The sequence below is a fragment of the Cordyceps fumosorosea genome, assembly GCF_001636725.1.
Source record: "Cordyceps fumosorosea ARSEF 2679 chromosome Unknown scaffold_9, whole genome shotgun sequence".
Classification (NCBI taxonomy): Eukaryota; Fungi; Ascomycota; class Sordariomycetes; order Hypocreales; family Cordycipitaceae; genus Cordyceps; species Cordyceps fumosorosea.
Window position 1 is genome coordinate 344,795 of NW_017387309.1, and position 8,271 is coordinate 353,065.

The window sequence follows — 8,271 nt, forward strand, 5'->3', positions numbered from 1 at the left end:
ACTGGCTTATCGATTAGCGCATTGCCAACGCATACATGCAGAACAGTAGCCAAAAGGTGGGCAGACTGGAAGAGCACTTGCCTGTAAGAGGCTAAAGGGATCTGAGTTCAGAATTCAATTTTTTTTAAATCATCGAATCTTTTTACATTATCTCGATCCTGGGAGGGCTGACTTGAGGCTTGACTGAGAGGCTCACTCAGTGGGTTGAGGATCGATCACGTGAGGGATCACGTGTTTTCTCTTCCCCTCAGTATCCTGGATTTCTGTTCCAAGATGCAGAAGATGAAGTGTTACTTGGACCTGCTCGAGTGCTCCTCTTTAATTTCTGAGCTAGAAATGCTATGTGGCATGCGTAAAGTTCATTGTTCTGTAAATCAGGACCTCGGATACCCATCAGCCTTACAGGCTTCAGGGCACCTCCTCTTCCAGAAAAAATGCACAATTTTCAATGAAAGCAGATTACTAATGAAGGAATACACGAGGCTGTCTCTAAAGACTTGAAATAAAGTTATGTAAAGAAGAACTTAGCTCGGAGCCTTGCCAGCCACCGTTTCATACTTGGCCAGGTTGGCCCTTGTACTTTGACACACCTACCGACAGTTTTGCAGTTTTGTCTAAATCATGGATAGCCCTCAGATATTTGTCTGCAGATAAACTGTAAACACTTATTTGGTCTCTAACCTTTGATTGGCTGGCGAGAGAAGGAAGTCTTGTCGCTCCTCCTTCAGTATCAGTTGCAGTGCATGTCAAATATGAGTCCAACATAGGAGTTGCTTGGCGAAGCTCACGAGAATCGCGAAACTTGCCCATTATGTCTATTAATAAAAGTTGAGAGAAAACCGCCTAATTAACGAGGAGCTATTACCGAAGTGAAGTAACTCGAAACTTGCTAACCTGTACATTCGGCGCTGCGGTGGCGGCGACGCTCTCTAAAGGGAGGTTGGTTACTCCATGAGTGATGTGTTGAATGCTGGTTGCAGCGAGTAACAAGGTATCCCAGGGGATCTGCGCGAGAGCCGATACAATAGCGACATCAAGACCCTGCCGCGGCATAAAAGCATGGTACTTTTGATAGTGCAATCTCCAAGATGGCTGATCCATGCATGCATGCTTCCTCACATTCCAGGATTGATCGGCCGAATGGACCAACGGCTCTCGATGCGAAGCAATAATTCTCCTTCATGGGGGCTCCATAAGGCGGACGAGAGGAGGGAGACTTTTTACCAATGACGCCTGTGGAGCGAAGTAACATGTATGTTGTTTCACGAGAAGCACCCTGGCACACGGAGCATGCCCAGCGGTTGACACACTACATTTGAAACGCACCCTGCAAGATTTCCTGCGATATAGCGTTGCATAATAATAGAACGCTTTGAAGTAATTGAGTGACATCTCACATCTCACCTGCACAAGGTATCTCGCATTGCTTCCCTGTCAGCCAGTTCGCAGGGGCCGACCGCCGCCGCAGGATGTACTCGAAGTGGTCAGAAATTTGAGAGTGAATCACGGTACTAGGAATAATGCTTGGCATGTTACAGGGGTGCCTCAAGCAGCAACGGGCAGAGCAGAGAGCTATGATCGTTCCGAATGACCTGGGTCGTCATCATGAGTTCCGCCTTCATGCCAAGTCCGTAGGTTAATGCGCAGAGTTGTAAAGAAAAAGAAGTAATGGAAACGTGTGCCAAGAAATCAGTGCGAAAAGCAATAAGAGAATCTGGCAGTTCTGAGTCTCTCTCATCGAAGCTTTTTAGCCGAAGAAAGAGCTGCAATACCGCCACCGCTTGTACTTGATGAATCCTTCTGCCGCCAACACCCAGTCATCATCCGCAAAGCCGAGCCGCATAAATAATGAAAGAAAAACAAGCGGGGGGGATTCTGCGCAATGATGTCAAGGTTACTCACCCCCTCATCCGACGCGTCTCGCCGGAGACAGCACTGGGTGGTGCATCGGGAGGTCGCAGAGCCTCGCGGGCAAATGATACTGCCTCGGATGCGTTCCCTCCTTGTTTTTGATAAAACACTAACATGCAGAAGACCGCCTTCCTGCTAACTAGTACACGGTCAAAATCTTTCGCCATGGAACCGGCTTGGCTGGCGCCCTGCATAACGAGGCGTCACGGGCTCTCGTCAATGTGTCTTGTGCCGTTTTCACTCGGGAATTTTGCCTCTTTCTGGTCTGCTCATACCTGAATCTGCCTTGGGGGGGTTCATCTGGTCTTTTTATTCTCTTGTCCCATCTCAGCTTCCAGACCTTGCGCCTTTTGTGTAGGACTTGTTCGCTGCGCTGAACACCCCAATTTGACCAGCTCGTCCAAAGCTGAGCTGGACTGGAACTGCTTGCTGCCTGTCTCTCCGGTCGGTGCGTGTTATTAATCTCACTAAAAGCGGGCAGGCATTCGCTCTGGGCTGTCGAAATCCAGACGCCAGCGAATACCTCCATGTGTTGCTCAAAACTCCTCTTTCAAACTTCTCCAGGATCCTGTTATCCATGTCGTTAGCCACAATGACCATGTAAATCACGCCGTCCACGGTTGGCCGCCTTTTTGGTGTGGACCACACGCCACGACGCCCTCACGCGCTTGCTCCTCTCATTCGCCAGGCGGTCATTGGTGAGGGAACAAGGCAAGGGAGGGCAGCGGGCGCATTCAAGACAATCCCATCATCCATGATGTGCAGCTGGGGGTGCGTGTGGAGCATTCGCCTGACAGTGGCGTCCTCTCTCCTTCCTTTGCGTTGCTGGGTTGCTCTTTTGCCCTGGTCTTTTCTCGAGCACGATGTGACGTGCGCCGCACACCTTTCTAGACCTCATGATCGCCGTCGTTCCCCTCCCTCCGGAAGCCACTGGCTGGCCAATGATGTTGTAGAATGTGCTGAGAGGAACAGGAAAAAGGAAAAAAAATTACAATGAGCGGCGTTTTTATTTTTATACCTGGATCGGTTTCCACGTCATGAGAACAAGAGGGGGGTAAAAAGAAGAAGAAGAGCGAGTATCCGTTTAAAGATTTAAAGAGCGACATACCAGTAAGGTAGTATGGCAGCAGAGCCTGGTGCCAAGATGAGGTTGGCCGGTTCTCGTTTGTCCGGGAAGATTCATACAGCGTCATGTAGTTTTCGGTAGATAGCAAAGGACGCATTGCTCAATTCGGGAAACGATGCGGCTTGCTTGGTGGATAAATGCGCCGAAATCCCAGATTCGACGACATGCATGATGAACCCGTCGCGCCGCTCATCACACATGGGCAAAAGCTTTCCCGCACGCGCCGTATCTCGCTTGGGTTAGGGATATTGATGTTGTTTCTTGGCCTTTGAAATTAAAATTAAAAACGGCTACCCGCATGCAGGCTCTTTTCGATGCAGTAGCTTTGTCACTGTTCGAGGACGCCATCTGGCTCATCGACCTATTGCAAGATGTTGTTTCCACTCGAGTCAAAATTACCCTGTATGTCCCAAATCTCCCCTGTGGAGTGATCCATTGCATGTTGCTCAAAGGGCGAGCGACAGGGTCCTGTCTAAAAGCCCGGGGTTTCCATGTTTCTGTGACCACACACACTGACTACCTGTACACACCAACACCATGGCGCGATCTGAATAGGGCTGGCAATCGTGCAAACTGCCAGGGGAGGAGAGGGGAGGGTCGACCAGCCAGTGGTGTGAACACCACCATGTAGGTATACACCCCAGTTCCGATGTTGAGCTTTGGTCGACTTACACAACGAAAGCTGCAAATCGATTCAGTCGTCGAAGTCTTTCCTCTTCTTTTCTTCTCCAGTGCAGCGGAATAAAAGAAAAATGATCCGCTTACAAGCTGCAGCATGTCGGCTGACATTGAGTCAGGCCGCCGTAAGGCTCGGTAATGCAACACCAGTTTGGCTGGGCGGTGCTGGGCCGAGGAGGTAGTGAAGGATGCAGGGCTCGGATCAGCACCGGCGAGATATGCAGCCAGCTCTGCTGACAACGACATTTGGCCCTTCCATGCAACCCTGGCGACTATACCCGCGTTAATAGACTGCAGCATGACACTGTGCCTGACATCATCGCTTTCTTTCTTAACAACCTCGCGTCGTAACGATGACAGTGATGACACAGTCTACAAAAGCAGGCGCGCAAGGCTCGGGTGAAGGCCGTCAACAGTATGGATACACTGTGACATTGTAATATGCACCCCAGATGAATACGACGGTGCGAATACGGGTTTGGGCAATTTTGCACAACCTGGTCAGGCTTTCGTCCAAAAAATATATTTGCGACATGCATGAGTAAATTTGCAAGTCGCGCAGCATGGCCGTGCTGCACAGTAATATGTGATGATGCAGGATTCATGCATGTTCCCATGGTTCTTGGCGGGCTCCGCGTATCCAAGTCGCGAAAAAGACGCCCTGGCAGGCCTTATCAACTCGTCAGGCGGAATTAGGCTGCATTTCCATAGTTGTTGGAATACTGTATGAATGTCGACGGAGCCGGCGAGAACTTCATCACATGCTACAATTGCACGGGTTGTTCGTACGCTGTATCACACGGGAAAACGAATGTCGTCAGTGACACTGATTATCCGCATGTGCGAGGTCCCTTCTTGACACGACAGTCCATGACTCACCGAGCGGCTGTAGTGACCGAGATACATGCGTCCGGAAAGGGGAGCGTTGCAAGACATCTGTCGCACACGAAGTGATAGTCGCGCAGGGAAGACAAATGCCAGCCGAAAAGGCATCAAGCGAGAGGCGTGTGGCTATCTACCCAGCCCCTGCTAAGTACTCGAAACTTGTTCACAAGGCGTGACTTGGACAGACAGCGACAGGCGAGTCAGGCCCACCAAAAGTTGCCCCAAAAGTTGCCCCAAAAGTTGCCCGTCGTTCCATGTTAGCGTGGCGAACGGGCAGCCGTGGTGAGCTGGGTCGCCCAAATCGGGCTGTCAAGCGGCGACGACTAGTGGCTTGGAGCTGACAAGAGTAAGTGGACTCCGGCGCAGAGCTATTCGTAGAGCGGGCGCAATGCAGTCACTAATAATACGACGCTGGATCAGGTAACGTTGTGAAGGTTTTGGAGCGCGGGTTCAAGTCGGAGAGCAGGGCTCTCGTGTGGTGTGGTGCGGTGCGTAAGCGGCAGTCGAGGTGAGCCTGTTTGGTGTTTGGTGTCCATGACGGCCGTCGGTGCACATGTTGAGCAACCGATGCACAACCAAAGACGGGATGGAGCAAGATTCCACCTAGGCGCAGCGAGTGGGCATCGCGGAGGACGATCGAGGCGGGTGTTGGCGTGCACAATGCGCAACAATCGCTGGCTGAGATGGTGTTAGCGCTACAGTGTGTAGTTTGGGCCAACCACCGTGTGACGTGCGGGGTGCGCCATGCCATGATGCGCGCCATTTGCAAGTTGCTTGGCCTTGCTCGTCCCGGCTTATCCTGGCTTGTCCTGCCTGGCGTCAAGCCTCGTAAGGCGCTAGAACCAGAACCCTGAACGGAATGAGGCTTCATGTGCAACAAGCAGCCCAGCGAGACAGAAGCCAAAAAGCCGGAGCCGTGGCGTTTGCAGTGAGTACCTTTGACCACTTTCTGCTCCGAACAGCCAGGTTGGTTCAGTGGCAAGACTAGCACGATAGCGTCTTAGTTGCCGGCTAATAGGAACGAATGAGTCCAAGGGGTGTCCAGTTAGGTGCATGGCGATTCGCCAAGCATGAACTGGATTGCGAAGCGGATGAGGCAGCCGGTGGTTGAGCCAGAGTGAAAGCTATGCGGGTAACTTATTGATTCTTCCAGTGGACGAAGTCCGGATATGGTTGGCCGTATAGCATTGGGAGGCGGCAGACTCTATATAACTTTCTGGGCGGAGTATTATGGGTAAGACTGGAAAGCACGTATCGAGGCATTGACCTTTGTTGCACCCAACCCGGAGATACATCTTCGCAATAGAAATCCAGTTTGCCCAGGGCTATCGTTGCTCGCGAATTCCGATTCACTATGCCCGAAAATGGTCAGTTTTGAGAAAGGTGGTTCAGCTCGGAAGCCTCGTTTACAATAGCGAGGAGACGACTCGAGATACCAGAGCTACTGTAATTCATGGGAGGTGTGATGATAACCACTGGGGTCGGATTCTCACAGAGTGCAGTAGGGCATCTGCGACCAACCGGTTCCAGAAGAGTAGAGTGCGTAAGACAGCACTGCAACCTCATCTGCCTGGTCAAAAGCATGAACCCAGGTGCTGACTAGGCCTTAATACCGTCAACGGAAGAGCTCCCTAATAGGGTGACAACCTGCACACCCTAGTCAAGGCAATACTTTATCAGCAGTGTTTGGTACATACATACATGTTGCAGTACTGACTGGTACGGATGAGCTACCATCCAGGCGACAAGAGCGTTGTGTCAAAGGTATCTTGGAGTTGGTTCGGCGCACTTGGCGCAAGGGACAGATTTGGCTGGAACAAGCCTAGCTTTGTTTTTCAATGTGACTGGTATGCTGGCAGAGACACTGCGGCGGGTCCGCGAGGAAGAAATCGGATTGAGGTGTAATGGAAGTTCGTTTGATGGATGAGGGAAAGAGATCTGGAGTTGGAGAGTTGGCAAACGGGAGCTCGCCTGTTGTATGTATGTTTGTACCTTTGGTGGTGGCAGTTGGCGGTTTGCTGGTACTACCCGGCAGTTGGCCGTTGAGTATTAGGTAGTTAGCAGGTGTTACAGGTAACAAGCGATTATTGAGGTCTTCTTTGAGCATATTTCTGCTTGCTCAGTATATTTCTACTGATTCTCATTTGCATTGGTTCACACTTGTAGATACTGTATTCGCCTTCAAAACGCCAACAGCAGAGACGGGAGAGACCCGTGATGATATCATTAGGCAAAACGCGGTACAGCCCGGTGAAAGTGCGTGAGCAGCAGAGCAGAGCATCGCAACTGGAGACATTGTTCGGGATAATGACTCGGTACCTGTCTAGGGCTGCTACTCGCTCATACATAGCAAAGACAAGGACGGAATTTCGGCTTTCTGAACTGTAAACGAGGCCCTGAGGCTGGGAGTGGATCGGCTGAAGGTACGGACCAATAGGCCCTTTTGAGATAACACCACGTACGCGCCCAGACACGAAGCGAGGCCGAAAGCCGATTTACCCTTCCAGCTCTCATACTTTGTCGGAGGCCGAGCTGAAAAGACATGACGTGAAGAGCGAGTCTGATGAGTCGTTTCTCACCCAAGGTGGGCGAACAAGGGACGCCAGAAGTGGAGGTCGGCTCCGAGAAAGGAGACATGCTGGTTCGCTTTGCGGAAGCCGAAAGCAGGCGAGCGCTGCAAAACAAGGGGAACGGAAAGGTTGGAGAAGAAGGAACTCTTGCGGTCTTTAGCGCTTTCTATTGTCTGCTAGTCATGTAACTGTGATACCTTTCCAACTTCCGGATCTGCGGGTTTCTGGCCCCTCAATTAACTACTTGTCAATAATATGAGAGAACAGACGTCGTGGCGGCCATTGCAGGGAATAGCGCATACCCGGCAGGTAAAATTAGCATCGACCCAGCGGCGAGCGCTAGCATCTGCAGGGCCCAGGCCAGACGCGCTGTTCGTGATGAATGCGCGCCCATGATCCACGACCCAGAACCCATCCATCCTCTAAAATTATGATTTTAGTGCTGTCGAGCAGGAGGGGCGTGCCATCTTCGTTCGGCTGGGTGGAGAGGACGAGGGGAGCTCCGAATCATGGACAGTATCTCCTAGAGGAGCTAGCTAAATGTATCTTACTTCCGACCGTGTCAAAAGATGGCTTTTCCGAGGTCTGTATCGGAGCAGCGCGGACAAAAGATTACATAAAAGTGAAAACAACAATTAACAAATATATGGAAAGGAAAACAAATACCCAAGAGAGCAGCAGGTCGGCCCGTTTCTCCCCAGCCAGTGAAAACAGCCGGCCAGCCAATATAACTGAAATTCTGCAACTGACATGCCCCCACCTGAAGCCAATTACTGGTACTAGTTGTAGCAAAGATCCTCAAGAAACGCCGTTTTCGACGTTGCACGTTACAATCATGCTACTACGTACCAGTATTCCTGGAAACCAATACCTTGATTAATTCCCCAGCCTTCAAACGAAAATACTCTCCACATCTCTCACATGGGAACGCGAGATACCAAGAACAAAACCCTCGGAACCGTACACCCCTCCCTCCCTCGCTCCCTCACTCCCTCCCTCCTACACTTGCGTAACCGTCCTTCCGCCTTCCCCAAGCGTAAACTCTATTGCCACAGACGGACTGCTTCAGTGGGCTCTGCGTCAAAACGTTTTGGGGGGGGG